We start from the raw sequence: 17,927 nt of genomic DNA, 5'->3' as shown, positions 1-17,927 counted from the left end.
AGGAAACACATATAATGAGAGAGAGTGTGACACTATCCATGGTTTCAGGCACCTACTGGAGGTCTTGGAATTTCTCCCTCTGCACATAAGGAAAGATGATTGTATTTACTTTTTAAATTTAAAAAACCACATCTACACCCGGCACAGTGGTGCATACCTGTAACCCCTGTGACTTAGGAGGCTGAGGCAGGAGGATTGCAAGTTTGAGGCCAACCACAGCAACTCCGTGAGACCTTGTCTCAAAATAAAAAATAAATAAATAAAAATGGCTGGAGATGTAGTTCAAGGGTACAGCACCCCAGTACCACCCCCCGTACACACACACACACACACACACACACACCAACAACCACATCTACATAGTTCAAAATGCAAAGGATACTAAAGGGCAGACAACAAAAATAAACCAAGATGGGCAACATAATTTGCAGGGCCCAATACAAAATCAAAATGCCAGGTCCCTTATTTGAAAATTATTTAGAATTTCAAGGTGACAACAACAGAGGCTTAAACCAGGAATGGGTCCTTCTGAGGGCTGGTTGGTTACAACCATGAAGTGAGCCCTGAACAACAACTAGTTGTCAGTGCCTTCCAGAATGACAGGAGACTGGCCAGGCCTCCTGGGCCGCAGCTTGAAGGGAAAAGGCTGAGCGTTGGCCAGAGCCCAAACCTGAGGCCCAGCCGAGGCCGCACCACATACTTGGACCTTCTGCAGAGTCAGGCCTGGACAGCATGTTCCAAACGCGGTGGGGACTTGGGGGTCTCAGGACCCAGAGCATTCATCTGTCACAGCTAGGGGACATGCCAACAGGTCTCCAGGCAGGGCGAACTGAGCTGGCAGGCAAGTCCTCTGAGAGGCCCACCCTGTGGACCACCCGCCCCTCCTGGCACAGGAGGGGTGTCAGAGGGAGGCTGTGGCTTTGGCCTGTCACCGTGGTACCCACTGGGGGCTGGGTGGGGGTTGTGGCAACAGGTCCCAGGGACCCTTCATCACCACCCTTTCAAAGAAGAGGATCTGGATCAACGAGATCCCCCTGGCCCAGGCTGCTGACACCCATGGCGGCCCTGCTCCGGGCTGTTGCTGCTGAGGAAGAATCCAGCACAGGGCTCTGGGTGGCACATGCCCTTGGGGCTTGGGGAAAAACAGAGCCAAATCTTATCAACAAATAAACCTGGGCTGGGCACAGCTGGGTGCCAATCTGCAGGGGGAGGGGCATTGGAGGAATGCCTCACTCCTGCTGCTGCTTGACCTACGCTGCCCGCATGCTGGCCTGCCCCCTGCCGTCACCACCACGACTCCTTGAACTGCTCCCTGAGGAACGGGGCACATGGCAGGCACCTAGAGGGTGGTCGCCTTATTCCCGGGGCGCACAATCCAGGGGAGACCCCAGATTAAACCGACGGCAACACCCAAAACTAACTGAAGCTGGCACACGACAGGCCTGGCTGTGGCAGAGGCCATGTGCACCTGCAGCCTCCTGAGGACACGAGCTGAGGCAGGGGACCAGGCTGGCAGAGCGTTGCTCATGTGGAGGGCAAAGACCTGTACCAGGCCAGGATTGTATGTGCGTGTGTGTGTGTGTGTGTGGTATAGTGTGTGTATGTATGTGTGTGATGTAGTGTGTGTGTACATGTGTGTGTGTGGTGTAGTGTGTGTATGTGTGGGGGGTATAGTATGTGTGTGTACGTGTGGGGGGTATAGTGTGTGTATGTGTGTGTATGTGGTATTGTGTGTGTGGTATAGTGTGTGTGCATGTGTATGTGGTATAGTGTGTGTGCATGTGTGTGTGTGGTATAGTGTGTGTATGGTATAGTGTGTGTGCATGTGTGTGTATGTGGTATAGTATCTGTGTGTACGTGTGGGGGGTATAATGTGTGTGAACGTGTATGTATATGGTAAGGTGTGTGTGTGTGGTATAGTGTGTGTGGTATTGTGTGTGTGTGGTGTAGTGTGTGTTTGTGTGTGTGGTATAGAGTGTGTTCATGAATGTGTGTGGTATAGTGTGTGGTATAGTGTGTGTATGTGTGGGGGGGTATAGTGTATGTGTGGTATAGTGTGTGTGTATGTGTGTGGGGGTATAGTATGTGTGTGTACGTGGGTGTGTGGTATAGTGTGTGTGTGATATAGTGTGCATGCTTGTGTGTGTGCTATAGTGTGTGTGCATGTGTGTGTGTGGTATAGTGTGTGTGCATGTGTGTGTATGTGGTATAGTGTGTGTGTATGTGTGTGTGGCATAGTGTGTGTGGTATTGTGTATGTATGTGGTATTGTGTGTGTGTATGTGTGTGTGCCATAGTGTGTGTGCGTGTGTGTGCCATAGTGTGTGCGTGTGTGTGCTATAGTGTGTGTGCATGTGTGTGTGTGCTATAGTGTGTGTGCATGTGTGTGTGTGGTATAGTGTGTGTGCATGTGTGTGTATGTGGTATAGTGTGTGTGTATGTGTGTGTGGCATAGTGTGTGTGGTATTGTGTATGTATGTGGTATTGTGTGTGTGTATGTGTGTGTGCTATAGTGTGTGTGCATGTGTGTGTGTGCTATAGTGTGTGTGCATGTGTGTGTGTGGTATAGTGTGTGTGTATGTGTGTAGTGTAGTGTGTGTGTATGTGTGTGTGTATGTGTGTGTGGTATAGTGTGTGTGTATGTGTGTGTGGCATAGTGTGTGTGGTATTGTGTATGTATGTGGTATTGTGTGTGTGTATGTGTGTGTGCCATAGTGTGTGTGCGTGTGTGTGCCATAGTGTGTGTGCGTGTGTGTGCCATAGTGTGTGTGTGTGTGTGTGTGGATAGTGCGTGTCTGGTGAGTGTGGGTAACGAGTTAGCAGAGGCTTAGCAGGTCTTACCAGTGTGTGGAAGGGAAATGATAACTGGCCATCAGGCTGGAGGACACACGGGAACAGAGGGATGAGGGCGCCAGGGACGGGCAGGTGGGCAGTTACAGCGCTGAGAGCCTGTCTATATCAGTGAGTCCCCAGAGGGGCCACTGGGCTCGTCCTTCAGAGGAGAAGAGGTTTCCTCTCCCTCCACCTCACATCCACCAGGGCCTGTCCACCCAACTGTCTCACCATCTGTTGGATCCAGAGCCTCCTCCCCATCCCCGCTGCTCCCCCTGGTCCAGGTGACTAGTGTGTCTTGGCTAGGCCACACTCTGGCCTCCTGCCTGCCCATCCACCTCTTTCCACAAGCAGCTACTCCTGTGGTGTCCATGAAGAAAAAACCCTTCTTGTCCACACACACGAGCCACTGCCTGCTCCTTAGGCCTCTGCTCCCTCCATGCTCCAAACTTCTCTCAGCTCCCCAGGGCCGCTGGCTGCCTCTCACCTCCCAGCCCTGGCCAGCAGGACACCTAACTTGGCAGATTCCCCCTGGGCTATTCACTGTCAGTGCAACATCATTTCCTCCAGTTAGCCTGCCCCAGCCCCCAGCCAGGTTAGGGTCCTCCAGGTGCCCTTACAGCTCCCAGTCCCACAGATCCTAGTGCCAGATCATCACACCATGAGGACAGAAATACCAAGGGGAAGGATTTTTGTGGGCTCTATTTACTATCATCTCCCAGTGTCCAGAGCAGTGCCTGCTGAGTGACTGGTACTCCATAAATATTCTTGGAATAAATGGCACCTGCGATACTCTATTATAACTGTCTGTTGCTTTTAGACTGTGGTCTCCTTGAGGACAGGAACCATGTTGATTCATCATTTTAACCTCAGCACTCAGTATACAGATTGGTGCATGGTAGGTGATAAATATCAGTGGAATACATTCAAATATTTTAAAAATACATTAAAGATAATTTTAAAAGGATTATGAAGTGGTCAAGAGATGAATAGATAAAGAAAATGTGGTATGTATACACAAGGAATACTACTCAGCCATAAAAGGAAATGAAATTATGGTATTTGCCAGTAAATAGATGGAGCTGGAAACTATCATGCTAAATGGAATAAGCCAATCCCCCCAAACCAAAGACCAAATGTTCTTTCTGATATGCAGATACTATCACACACTGGAGGGGGGTATGTAGGGAAGAATAGAAATATTTTGGATTAGACAAAGGGAAATGAAGGGAAAGAGAGGGAATGGGAATAGGAAAGACAGTAGAATGAATCAGACATTACTTTCCTATGTTCATATACAAATACATGACCAATGTAACTCCACATCATGCTCAATCACAAGATGTGTGTGTGGTATAGTGGGCTGGGGCTATAGCTCAGTGGCAGAGAGCTTGCCTAGCATGTGAGAGGCACTGGATTCGATCCACATATAAATGAACAAGTAAAATAAAGGAATTCTGTTCATCTACAACTACAAAAAGAATTTTTAAAAAGAATGAGAAATTATACTCCATGTATGTATAATATGTCAAAGTACATTCTACTGTCATGTACAACTAAAAAGAACAAATTAAAAAATAGGAATGATGAAGTGGTCTGTGGAATAGATCCCAAAGACGCATTGTTATTTGAAAAAGTGAGGGCAGAGTTGTTGTATAATATGTTGTCCATTCTGTAATAAAAGACTGAAGTAAGACTTCATATTAGTTTTTGCTCAGACATAAAGAACACTCTAGAAGGATGCATGGAAAATCAATAAAAGTAGTTACCTTTCATAGGAGGGACTGGGCAAGTAGGGATTAGCAGAGAGAGCAAGTCCTAGTATAATTTTACATTTTGAATTTCCAATTATTTGAATCTATTACTCAACCAAAAATGAAAAAGAAGAAAAATAAATATTGAATCCAAGGCTGACAAATTCTCCTGCAAGAGAAAGACACAGACATAAAATTCTTTCAAGCCCCCATGCCCATGTCTCCCAGTGGGGTGAGGTCACCTGAACTTTTGTTGGTCTTCCTGTGCCAGAGAGGAGGCCATGCTTTCCCTGAAGTGCAGGTCAATAACAGCAAGTATTGCCAAGTGTAGTGGCCCATGCCTGTAATTCCAGCAGCTCAGGAGGCTGACACAGGAGGATGGCGAGTTCAAAGCCAGCCTCAGCAACAAGTGAGGCACTGCAACTCAATGAGATCCTGTCTCTAAATAAAATACAAAAAGAGGGCTAGGGATGGGCTCAGTGGTCAAGAACCCCTGAGTTCAATCCATGGTACCCCCAAGAGTTAAAAAAAAAAAAAACATCAAGTGTTTCCAACCTTAGAGGCTCAGTTCTAGAGAGACACCATCAAGTGTGTGCCCTGCTCTATGAATTAATATATAAATGACTCACTATGCTTAGATATTTCTAGATATGCTTGGGTATTTCTCAAGTTAATCTTAGGGCTCACCAATTACTCAATTTGGGATCCCTTTCCTAAGCCCTGTGCTTAAAAGATCCTCTTCCAATTCATCAGTAAACTGGTACAACCACTTTTCGGCAGTATTTAAGTAAAATGCATCACAGACAGGCCCCATGACCCGGCAATTCCACTGTGTGTGTGTGTGTGTGTGTGTGTGTCCATCCATCTCTGCTGGGTGCATCAGAGGAGAGGATCAAGAATCTTCTTTATTGTCTGTAACAGAAAACAAAGAAAACCACACAAAACAAAATGAAAAACTGGAAATGACCTAGTCATCCTTCTATAGGAAATCAGAGAAAAAAAAAATGCAGTCTCTTCAGACAGTGGAATTTCACAGCAGGAGGAACGAATAAACTAAGGCCACAGGCATCCCTGGGTGAATCTCAGAAGTCATGGAAGACAGCAAGCCCCGGAGGAAGCAGAGCAGCCGGACACTCGTAAAGTCCCAACCCAAGCAAAGCTCAGTGGTTTAACTTCACACATGTTTATCAGAAACAGATGTGGTAACAACCAAGCACACAGAAAAAGATGGACCCCAAATGTAGACAGTTGTGATTCAGGGTGGGGTGAGAGTGGAGGAAAGCGGAAGAACACAACAATGGCAAGGAGAACGAGCTGACGTGTTGGAAAGGTCCCTCTGGTCGGGCTGTGAGGTCATGGTCACATATTCTTTTTAGCACTTTAATATTTCAGTTTACAGGGGTTGTGGCTCAGTGACAGAGCGCTTGCCTAGCACACGTGAGGCACTGGGTTCAATCCTCGGCACCACATAAAAATAAATAAGATAAAGGTTAAATTCAAAAAACATAGATTCCAATTCACAAACTTAATCCTCAGCCTGAGCTTTGGAGTCAGACAAGCCTGGGTTTGAACCTGGACTGTCTTTGCATGACTAAGGGACCTTGGGGGTGTCCCTTTCCATCTCAGTTCCACTGCTCACCTGGATAGCAGGGATGACAATGCTCAGCTCAAAGAGTTCCAGTTATGCGTGTACCTATCTCTCAGTAGATGCTCAATAAACAGTGGTTACGATTAGGTCAGGATCAGTCATGGGGACATTTGTTTTAGATCTATTTGTGATTTCAGGCATAGGATACTGCAATCCCCATTGAAAGTTAAGGATACAGTAAATGAGAGCTGAGCTGATGAGCCTATTAAAATATTTTTTTAAAAAAAAGATCTGAATCAATGAATGAACAAATGAAAGGATTCATAAGTTCTTTTCCTATCTCCCCATCTGAATGACCTCGGGGATTCAAATCCTCTGGTGAGCAATGCAGTAACTTAAAACAAACATATGATTCTTGGACCTGCTTAACTGTCTTTAAAAGCAAATAGTTAGCTGGACACCATGCTACATGCCTGTAATCCCAGCTACTCAGGAAGCTAAGGCAGGAGGATCACAAGTTCAAGGCCAGCCTCAGCAACTTAGTCAGACTCTCTTTCAAAATAATAACTAAAAATTGCTGGGGATGCAGCTCAGTGGTAGAACACCCCTGGGTTTAATCCCCAGTACCAAAAAGTTAAGATCAAAGCAGTAACTGACATGTTCAGCCCCAGAAAGATTCTGCCTCATGCCTCCAAACTGAGCCAAAGGTCCCCGAAGGAGGAGGGCATCCTGTCTTCACTGACCCGCAGTTCTGGGTGGGGACAGTTGCTCATGAAAGCGACTGCACATTGGGAGGAGAGGCCACTGGCCTCCCAGACATTTATACCCTTGGATTTTCTCTCTGGTATTTTCTCTCACAGTATTCCTTGACCTTAAAGCCCCAGGAACATTTCTCTTACATACACTAACAGCCCATGACTAAACGAAATTAAATGGTTTTCTAGACCCTGAAAGTGAAAGGCACTAATACATATTCCTTTTCTGTTTCAGGCTAGATCTGGTAGAGGGGATTTCCAGTGGAACTGTGGAGCAATATATTTGAAATCAGGTCATTTTTTTCCAAGACTTTCTGTGACCTTGAGCCAAACTCATCCTTTCTAGCCTCAGTTTTCTCCTCTGTAAAATGGAAGGGGGTAATAACAATTTCTTGTTTCCTTCACAAGGATGATGGAAAGACAAAATAAAATCAAGGACATTTGGGTGACTGGGAAGTTATAAAGCTCTACATACGATGGCTTAGAGAAACAATATTAGATTTGGAGTCAAAATGGTCTTTTTTTTTTCAGTTACCAATTATGTGCTGAGGGTTCTTGTGCATCAGGCACCACTCTGAACTCTCCATGAAAATTAACTCAGTCCTCACAACAGTGGTGTGGCCTGGGTGTTATATTATCATCCCCATCAGGCAGATGGGGAAACAGGGGCACTGAGAAGCTGGGTAACTTACCCAAATTGCATAGCTCATATGTGGCAAAGCTGAGATCCAACCCCAGGCAGTGGGCCCCATGGCTGAGCCCCTTACCTAGATGCTCTGCCTTGAGATTGAGAGATCCCAAGCCTTAATCTGTCATTCCCTGCTCTTCTACCCTTCGTTTATTTCCCCCCATATATTTACTGTCTGTTTATTACTATGTGTCAGGTGCTGTTCTAGGACAGAACAGTGAACAAAACAAACTGTCATGGAGCTGCCCCTCTAATAGTCACATAAGGTGTCTGGAGGGTCAGGCGCCATGGAAGACACAAGCCTGATGCTGGGTCAATGGCCTCTGCCCTCCTGTTGTAAAATGGAGATACTGAGGCCCACCCTACCTACCTTAAAGGTTTAGGAGGCAATCAAAGGAACTAGGTGTGCTGCTAAGTAAGCTGTAAAATGCAACTCCAGTGGAAGACTGGAGAATGCATGGTTCTTGCCTCTTGGTTCCTGTGGGGCTTGGTTCATGCCAGAGTTTCCTCATTGGCTACAGGTCTCTGTGGCTTAATAAACTGAGTCCTTGGAAACAGGAACAGATCCTAGAACAGTGTAAGAATGAAATGAAATTATTTCTATTAATGATCACCCTGTAATGAATTCCCTATTAATGCCAGACTCTAGCAGACACTATGATGAATTTCACTTTCAGTATAGACGTTATTATTACACCTGAGGGGAGGTGTAATTATTATTCTTCTCAGGGGAGGAATGTAGGCTCAGAAAGGTGAATAACTTGCTCATGGCCTTCCATCCATGACAGAACCTCCATCAGAAATTGCACGTCTCCAACTTCAAAATTGATCTTCCACTGACCCCAACCCTCATCCCTATTTATTCATTCATTTAACGAATATTTCCTGAACACTTACTATGTTCTAGAAGCCTTTGTTTCTGCTGGAGAAACAAAGTAGGTGACTCCTCTGTCCATATGGAAGACAGAACAAACTAGTCACCAGATAAATAAGGTGGGTGCAGATTTGATATGCTGGGCATCCTACGTAGGCTGGGAGGTAAAGAGGCCTCCCTGAGGAGGGGACCTCAGAGCTGAGGCCTAAGCAGATGAGAAGGTGATGCCCTCAGAAGACCCTGGAGGAAGAGCCAACAAAGCAAAAGCTCTGAAGTAGCAACAAGCTGAGCAGGTTCCCCAAGGAGAAGGGTGCTGGACCTGAAGAACCCAGAGAAAGAGGGTCAGGGCAAGTGGAGAGATGAGAAAAGAGGGCTGGAACCGCACCATGCAGGACCCGATCCCTGTGGAAGAGAACATGGGGTCATCAAAGTTTTCCAGGTAGCAAGTGATGTGGCCTGATGAATGTTCTAGAAGGATATTATTATTCAATGTTTGAATAGCATTGCAATTTGCTTAAAACAATGTGGTTTTTAAAAATTTGCTTAGAAGATAAGCGAGATGGATGGAAGAGATGGAGGCAGACAGGTGGGGATGGGCTGGGAGCCAAGAAAGGCTCTAACACCTTCCCAGGTGTTTCCTGCAGCATAGCTTCATCTGAATCAGGCCTTATTTATCTTCCATATGACAATCATTGGCTGTAAATGGAAATAACTAGATAGATCTCCAGGCCTCAGCTGTAAGAGGGATCAGATTCCTTCCCTCTTCTCTACCCATCCCATACCCGCCCCCGGGGAAAGGGGCCTTTTTGCCCTATTGGGGGCTGGGTATGGTCGAGCAGTTTAGAAGATGCTTCTGAAGACCAGCCAGGCTCTCAATCCAGATGCAGGTCAGTCTCTGCTGAAGCCTGCCCTGGAGTCAGGCTCTGTGGTCACCCCTGGGCAGACAAACCCAGCCTCCTCCTGCTCTACTCCCAGGAGTTTGTGGCTAAAAATAAGATGCCACCAAGCTCCAGCAGAAGGAGGGCTTTTTAAGAGCATCACACACACCTCAGGATCCCTGGGTGTCCTGGGGTTGGAATGGCATTGCTGGGACCCGGCAGAGACCTCAGACCTGCACCATCCCTCTTCTCTTCTATCCTCCTCACCGCACTCCTGCCCAGTCCTCTCTTCCCTCCTGAGGAGGAGGCACACCTGCATCTTAAGAAGCTAGTGAGAAACAAAAGAAAGGCCAGACATGGTGGCACACACCTGTAATCCCAGTGACTTGGAAGACTGAGGCAGGAGGATCACAAGTTCAAGGCCAGACTCAGCAACTTAGCAAGACCCTGTTTCAAAATAAAAAACAAAATTTGGAGCTAAGTGGTTAGGGGACTTGCCCAGCATGAGGCTCTGGGTTTAAACCCCTGTACAGCAAAAAAAAAAGATTTAAAAAATAAATAAATAAATGATAATTAAAAGAGGAACTTTTAGAAAGCAACACTATTGAACTTGAAAATTTCTGGGAAAGTGAATAATCCCACGCATGCAAATTCATCAAAATATGTAGAAATATGCAAATTTTATGTAAACTAGTCACATTTCTTCCTCCTTATTTCTAATACCACCATTTGTGCCCCTGGAGGGATCTGGAGGTGAGAGGATCTTGGCAGAGACCCCCGCACGAATGCAAAGCTTAAAGATTCAAGTTTTATAGACTTCTCTTTCTTGGGATTGTAGTTTTCTTCCTTGGACCCTACAGCTCTCTGACCACAACACATCCTCGGAAGGACCTAGGGAAACCCCTTTACCAACCAGCCCTGCTAGACTTTTTTTTTTTTTTTTTTTGGTACTAGGGATTGAATCCAAGGGTGCTTTATCACTGAGGCTGGCCTTGAACTTGTGCTCATCCTGCCTCAGCCTCCTGAGTCATTGGCCATTACAGATGTGCACCGCCATTTCCAGAAGGCCACCAGAATTTCCTTGTTCTGGACAGGACATTGACATACCATACTCAGAGATGATTGGGCAGGATTAGAGGAGGGAGGAGCTAAAAAGAGACTCTTGCAATACCATCTTTTTGTGCTAATAATATGCAAATACAGCTGGTTTTCTTTTCCTTGGCCCTGTGGAGCCAAGAAATGACTTGTCTGTGTGCAGTGGACCAAAAAAGTCTGGAGAGAGCTGAAGGGAGAGAGAGCAGAGAAAAAAAGAGGCCCAAGAGCCCCAGCTGACTCTCATTTCCATTCCCACCCCCAGACCCAGTGACCCCAGCAAAGGACAGCTGGCCAGGCAATCCAGTCAGATTGGAGAGAGCTGCTGTTCCAGGCATGGAGCTGGGCACATGGGGGCACAGGGAGGTTGCCTGTGTTCCTGTGCAGTAAGACAGGTGCTGTCTCCTTTCACCCCACCCTGGGGAGTGCCTCTGGCCACCGCCCTCCACCTGAATAGAGATTATCTCCCTCTGGGCCATTATCTCCTACAATTGCTCATGAATGGCAACACCCCCAGGGCCCGCCCAGCACTTGAACCCATTCTGGACAGGAGGATTAGCTCCTCTTTCGACAGCCCACAATAGCCCTCCACATCCTTTGTGCCTGTGTTTGCAGCAAATATTGAAGCTCTCTCCTGAAACCCATTATCGGCTACCAGGACAAAGGCTTTCCTCAGGTCTCCAGGACAGAGCCCGGTGCCAGGATGTTCCTTGCCGCCTCACCTGCCACTTCTCCAGTTACCTCCAGAGGGAAATGATCCACATTTAGATGAGGCATCTCTGCCAAGGCAGTGGGCAGAGTGGGTGCCATGGTGCCCGCATCCAGCTTTTGCCACTAAAGGGGAAGCAGGGAGCTGGACACCCTGGGGTGGGCAGGTGTCACAAGAAGTTGGGACATGGAAGTATCAAGGGTGGTAGCGTGGGCTGGCACTGAGGACAAGCAGCAGGTGCCAGCCGGGCTTCACAGATGCCGCCTTCCAGGAACATTCCCGTCTCCCACCTCCAGCCTAATTTGCAGAGGCCACCTTTTAGTCATCCTTCTGATGTCAACCTCGACTTCACCTCACCTCCTCCAGAAAGCCATCGTCGCCTCCCAGGCTTGGGTGTCCCTCCTACTCTGCCAGTGTGACTAACTGCCTACTCACCCCCTGCTTCCCTTGCCCCCCTGAAACCCCGGCCCCTGAGCTCCCAAGGACAGTCCACTATTGTGTTCACACATCTGGCACAACTCCTCCACAGGACAGACAGATGTGACCGAATGACGGAATGAATGAGTGAATGGCTTTGGCAAGTGCAACTCTGCCTCAGCCTTGGGTCCTCAGAATTCTGGCCCAAGTGGGGCTGGGTCATGAAGGGCCCAGAGGGAAGGACTGAGAATCTTCCATGGCCTTCTGTGGACATCTTATGACTACCCTGAGAGTCATCAGCCATGGGACCTTGGGTGGATCTCTGAACCAACCCAAACCTGGTCCCCTTATCTGGCAAGTGGGAAGAACAACATCCAGAAAGATGGAGTAAGTAATGCTCTGAAACTCCGACATTGCTGTGCGCTGATGCAGGAATGTTAAGTGGAGGAGAATCATGGATCCCGGCTCAGAGCAGGGGACCACCCAGTGAGAAGAAATGGAGGAGATCTTGGGGCAGTCACCCACTGCCACCCGGCACAGGTGTTGTAGAAGAGAGGACATGGGGGACCTGCTTCCAGGATGGAGAGCAGGGAACTTGAGAAGGAACCTGAGGGCCTGGGAGCCATTGGCCCTGCTTCCTGATCCCATTTCACTCTCCTGTCTACTGAAGGAAGGCACCTGGCCAGGCAGGATGGAGGCTCCATCCAGCCACTTACTGGACAAGTTACTCATTCCCCTTCCCTCGATTTCCTCTTCTTTAAAACAGAGATAATAGCAGTGCTGCCTCATAGGATTGCTAGGAAGCTTAAATGAAATAAACTACATGGAATGGTCACTGCAGCTCCCACACATACACACTCGTTCCACACAGTCCCTTGTTCCTGGCTGCCCTCTACCCAGCCCCGCTTGTTCAGGGAACCTCAGAGGTCATCCTCCCATTTTGCAGACAGAGAACTCAAGAGAGGTTCGGAAACTTCCCCGAAGTGACTCAGGATGGTTTGGACATAGACCTGGGGTGCCCAGGTTTCTACTCCCACTTCCTTGTAGCTCAGGGTTTGAATCATTCGCTCGTTGCTTCATGTGTACAAGTCCAGGCCATCCTCCGAAGGGGCGACCAGTGCTTTTCCTCTGTCCCTTTCAGCCTCTTGGTAGTGCTGGGCTATATACACCCTCCAAAATAACTGGAGGGACAGATGGTGTCCTGAGAGAGGGATGGCAAGGCAGAAGGGGCTCCCTGAGCTCGCCAGGCTCCCCCAAGGAGCCTGAGCTGGACAGAGATATCGGAGAGGCCAGAAGTCTTGTGGGGAGAGCAAGGCCAAGGTGATGCTGGCGCCTTAGGGCTCAGGGAGGGCACCTTGCAGACCTGGCCTGCTAGACTGCTGCCTCAGTTCTGAGCTCCAGTGCCTGGCGACATGGCAGACCTTTTAGTCATGTGGAAAGCGGCTCCTGTGGAAATGTAGCTCCACGCTTAGAAACTGGCAGCCAGTCAGCTTTCTAGATGTGTCCCAGGCACTGGCAGGGGAGGGGCACTCACAGAGAACCCACATCTCTGAGGTGACTCCTCAGAAGGGACCAGCAACCTGCCACATAAATCCCCCCAACTCCCCCCAAGGCCCCTGGTATATCCTTCCTCCTCTTGGGGATCCAAGTCATGCCTGGCTGTTCAGGCGAGAACCACACCTGTGCTGGCCCCCAGGCATCTGCCCCTGGCTGGGGACAAGGAGAAGGTTTCCGGCCAGACAGAAACTCCCCTCCTAACCTTTAACTCACAAGGGAGGGATCATGTGTCTCTTGCTCAAGGCTCTCTTCCCTGTACTGACCAAGTGCCAGGACACAGACACTAAAGCATACTTGGAGGAATAAATGAATGAACTGTCCTCAAAAAATCCGAGGCTCCAAGTCTCCACAGCCTTCTTCCAGGACCGCGTCAGTACCTCACAAGCCCTAATCTCTGACTATTTGGTCAAGAATCTAATAATAAACCTCTTCAAGTTCTTGGGTGGTGATAAGGTGCCCCCTCCGTCTTTTCTGGAATAAGTAATCCTAAAAATATCTTTCCTCATTTCCTTGGCGCTCCTCTTGGCCCATCTCCAAGCCCTTCCTCAGATTTCCTCTTTGGACCCAAACCTGAACATTCCTGGTTGGCTCCCCCGGCAGGAGAGGGCTCTTGTGAGAGTGAGCCATGGGAGGTGGGGGATGGCAAGGAGGTGAGAAAACAATTTTCTACCTCAAGGGCGTCCAGCCAGGGGACTGCCTTTCTGCCTGGGTTTCTGAAACTCAGCTCTTTCAACCGGTCTTATCTCACCGCCACCAACCCAGACTCCTTCCTGCATCCTGGGAGATCACCCCTCCCCCAGCAGGGGACAGTATGATGATCTCATGCAATGGCTCCAGACTATTCCTAAGAACTAACTATTCCTAAGAACTCCTGGAAACTTTGTGAGAATTCAGATTCCTGAGCCCCATGGCCCAAAGTTCTGATTTCAAGGTCCTGGTGTGAGGTCCGACCTGGTCATTCTTAACAAGCCTCCTGGAGGAGGCTGGCTCTTCAGGAACGCTGTGCCTTGGCCACCTCTGCAGGAGAACAAAGGGTCTGATGGGGTTGGGAGGGGGCTGGCCAGCAAGGAAGCAGATCCGAGGGAGAGGTGGGGGTGGTGTAGAGCCAGGACCTTGGCCCTGGCCACTGCAGGAAAGGGAAACCCTCTCCCATCAGTCCCGAGGCACCTAACAGACAGAGACTGGCTATCTGGTGGGCAAAGATGTTTGATTACTGGACTAAAAGGGGGAAGGCCAAGGAGTGGCTGACCTCCACCCTGAGTGAGTGGCCCTTCTGTGACCTGTAAGGCTGCCCAGTGACTTTCCAGTCTCTGTCTCTCTGTCAGCTGGGTGGTGGCAGGGAAGTTAGCAGCCAAAGGCATACTTTGTTGAGTAGATACTGTGTTCAGCCTCTGCTGGCCTGGCCTTGTCACGCACTCTGGACACCCAAACTTCTACCTTCTACCTCCACCCACAGCCTCTAGGGCTCAGTGAGTTCTCCCAGCACTCCCCAAATCAGGACCACCCCTCAGCCTTCTCTCCACCATTAACTACCAGACTCCCCAAGAGCAAAATCTAGAACTACATGAACCCCATCCTTAAATGGTCAAGTCCCAAAGAAATCAAATGTAACAAAAAAAAATGTGTGCAATGATTTGGACAAATATCCCAAAGGTCCAAATGTAAAGGCCTGGTGCCCAGAGTGGTGATAGAGGGAGGTGCTATGATGTTTAGGAGGTAGAGACTTATTCGACATCCTTAAGCCACTGGGAGCGTGTCATGGTGGGAGAGAAGAGGGAAACTCACTTTATAAATTCTTACCCTCATGGTATCCCCAGGGAACTTTCCCAAAGGTTCTAAAGCTAGTTTGAATTAGCGGTAGCTTGTAGACCAGTGCAACACAGAGCTCTCCTGTTCTTGGGTGATTGCCTTTTTCTGAACCCCTCCACCTCTGCCAAAGTCCTATGGTAGGGGCACCCACCGTGACCCAGAACTTTCCCATGCACTCACTTGTTCATTCAACAATCACCTATTGGTATTTGATGATCTTCACATCACTTTTTAAATCAAACATTATCTGGATGTGTCCTTGCTATTTCCACCTGTGACTATGGTTGGTGGTTGCTAGACATGGAGGATGTGGAAGTGAAGAGCATAGTCCAGCAGAGCCAGAGGCCAAGGCTCCTAGCAGGGCTGGGGCGAGCCTGGCCTCCCCTCTTGGCCACTGTCCTATATTCTATTGGGTAAAAAAAGACAAAATAGCGAGGAATCATTCATTGATCATGCTAGATGCTATGATAAGGCTGTGCAGGGGCTTAGGGAAGGGGACCTGGCAGAGGCTGGAGGTGGCAACAGGAAAAGGTAGGCTGAGTTCAGAAGACTGCACAGAAGCAAGCCTGGCAAAGAAGAAGAAAGGTTGTTCCAGGCAGCAGGGTAAAGAGCAAGAGCAAAGGTATGGGGAAATAAATGACAAGGCTGGGATAAGCAGTTTGTGCATACTTAGAGAAATATCTAGAAGGTTTATGTCCAACTGCTAAGGCTGATTATCTCAGGAAAATTAGATTGTGCAGACTTTTGCCTTCTTATGTGTACATTACCATTTTGTTTGAATTTTCATAATGAATAAGAATTACTTTCAAGAACAGAAATATATATATATATATATATATATATATATATATATATATATATATATCACTAAGGGGGAAAGTGCTAGGGAGTGGTAATGGTCAAATTATACAGTTAGATTGTGTGCATGTATGAATATATAACAACAAATCCCATCATTATGTACAACTATAATGCACCATTAAAAATGTGGAAAAAATTTAAAAATACATAACTAATCAAGAGTGTTCTGTGTATGATGGAACTTTAAGAAATATGGTGTTTGGGAGCATAAAATTAGAAGGAGAGTACTGCTAGTAGTGAAGAAGAAAGGGCAGGGAGCTGTCACCAGTCACCCAACCTGGAGAAGCAGCAGACCTGACACTAGCCTCCAGGCAGGGGCCTGCATGCTCATTAATTAGGCAATTATTTTCCTGGGAAGCTGCAGGGCAGCCTAGGGACAATGTCTGTCAGCTCAGGCTCATGAATTCCAGCTGGAGCTCCAGGAAGGAAGCAGATCCTTGGGGTTCTGGTACCCCCACTCCCCAGTTAAGCTCCTACCTTCCTTTGGGCGGAGTCATGAGAGGGTGAGGCTAAGAAGTGGTTCTCACCCACACCATTAGGGGCTTCCCAACTCCTGACTCTGTTTCATCATCTCACTCCCATCCCCTATTTGGGCTAGACAGGTAAAGAGTAAAATGCTCTTGGGACAAGGTCATTTGCAACACACACACACACACACACACACACACAATGGCCTTTCAAGTGATTTTCTGCAGACTTCAGTCACTTTTCTGTTGAAAAACCTTCTATTTTTCCTTGCCAGAGGAAGAAGTAACTAGCAAGGGTAATTCAGGTGTGTCACTCAAACACACACATTTACAGTTTCTTCTCCGTTCAATATGATCCTCAGCAAGTGGCGGCTGTTTGAGAAGTTACAACAATGTCCCCAATCCAGAATAACTTCTCCTTCACCCTTCACAAGCACTCTGAATTTTATTTGGGGATTAGGTACTGCCCACCTTCTTCCTAGAGCTGATTTATTTGCTCTTCCTTTTTTTTCTTTTCTTTCCTTTCCAAGTTCCTTCCTTCCTTTCATTTTTTCTTTTCTATTTTGTCTCTACAAAGATGCCATAGAAAGGTAAGAAGGGGTTATGTCCCAACAATTTAATGCATATTTCCCTCTGTGCAGGTCACAGACCAAGACAGTATTCTTGGTGCTGCCGCTTTACATAACGCTTAGTAAAAAGATTGAGACTGGGGACAGGTTAGGGGTGCTGATTGGTGTGTATTATCAATGCTCCCTCCTCACCTTGGAGACTATGAAGAGTCAAAAAGAGGGAAAAAGGAAGGAAGGGGAAGGGAAGGAGGGAGAAAGGGAGGGAGGGAGGGAGGGAAGGAAGGAAGAGAGAGAAAGAAAAAGAAAGTCAGAGATGTAGCTCAGTTGATAGAGTGCGTGCCTGACATGCACAAGGCCCTGGGTTCAATCCCCAGCATCATCAAAAAGAAAAAAAAACAAACAAAAAAAGGAAGGGAAAATAAAGGAAGAGGAGGATGGATGGGAAGAAAAAATAAGAAGGAAAAAAGAAAAAATTAGAGAAGCGAGTTGTTCAGAAGAAGGGCTTGGTTTAGGGGGCTGAGACTAGAATCCAATAAGGCCCAGCTCCCCAACTTGGCCATTTCCTTCTTGGTTGGAAAAATCTAGAGCAGCTCGCTCTCTCCTCTGAGAGCTGCTCTGTCTAGAGCCTCAGTGGATGGGACAGATGTGGGACACAAGAACGTGACTTCTACAACACCACTACTGCTAAGATGACACTGGCGGTCAGTCACAGGGTGGAAACAGCAAGGAGACGTTCAGAGAGTGTTTAATTTAAAAAGTGAAGTGAGGGCCTCAAGTGGTAGAGCGCTTGCCTAGCATGTGTGAGGCACTGGGTTCGATTCTCAGCACCACATAGAAATAAGTAAAATAAAGGTTCATTGACAACTAAACAATATTTTAAAAAATAAATTAATTAAAAAGTGAAGTGAAAATCAATTAGCAATCAAAATTACGTCATTTGCTCCAGGAGACATAGACGCATTTGGAAGGCTGGGGGAGAAAGAAGGCAGGACTGAGGGTGAGTCTGGGCTTCCTTTTTCTGTGTGCTGGAATCATCCCAGGAGCTTTAACAAAATATGCGTGACAGGTCCCATTGAGA

At 47.6% G+C, this 17,927-nt stretch overlaps 1 non-coding gene across 1 annotated transcript; it reads left to right on the top strand.

The window, feature by feature from the left end:
- Nucleotides 1–17,159: 17,159 nt before the first annotated feature.
- Trnav-gac (transfer RNA valine (anticodon GAC)) lies at nucleotides 17,160–17,231 on the top strand. The gene has a single exon. It is a non-coding gene; the product is annotated as a tRNA-Val (tRNA).
- The last annotated feature ends 696 nt before the right edge of the window (nucleotides 17,232–17,927 follow it).

The sequence above is a fragment of the Marmota monax genome, unplaced genomic scaffold, assembly GCF_021218885.2.
Source record: "Marmota monax isolate L192 unplaced genomic scaffold, Marmota_monax_Labrador192_F-V1.1 WCK01_AAM20220418_F8-fsc00105, whole genome shotgun sequence".
Lineage (NCBI taxonomy): Eukaryota > Metazoa > Chordata > Mammalia > Rodentia > Sciuridae > Marmota > Marmota monax.
The sequence above is the reverse complement of the archived record's forward strand: the minus strand, read 5'-3'. Positions and strand labels throughout refer to the sequence as shown.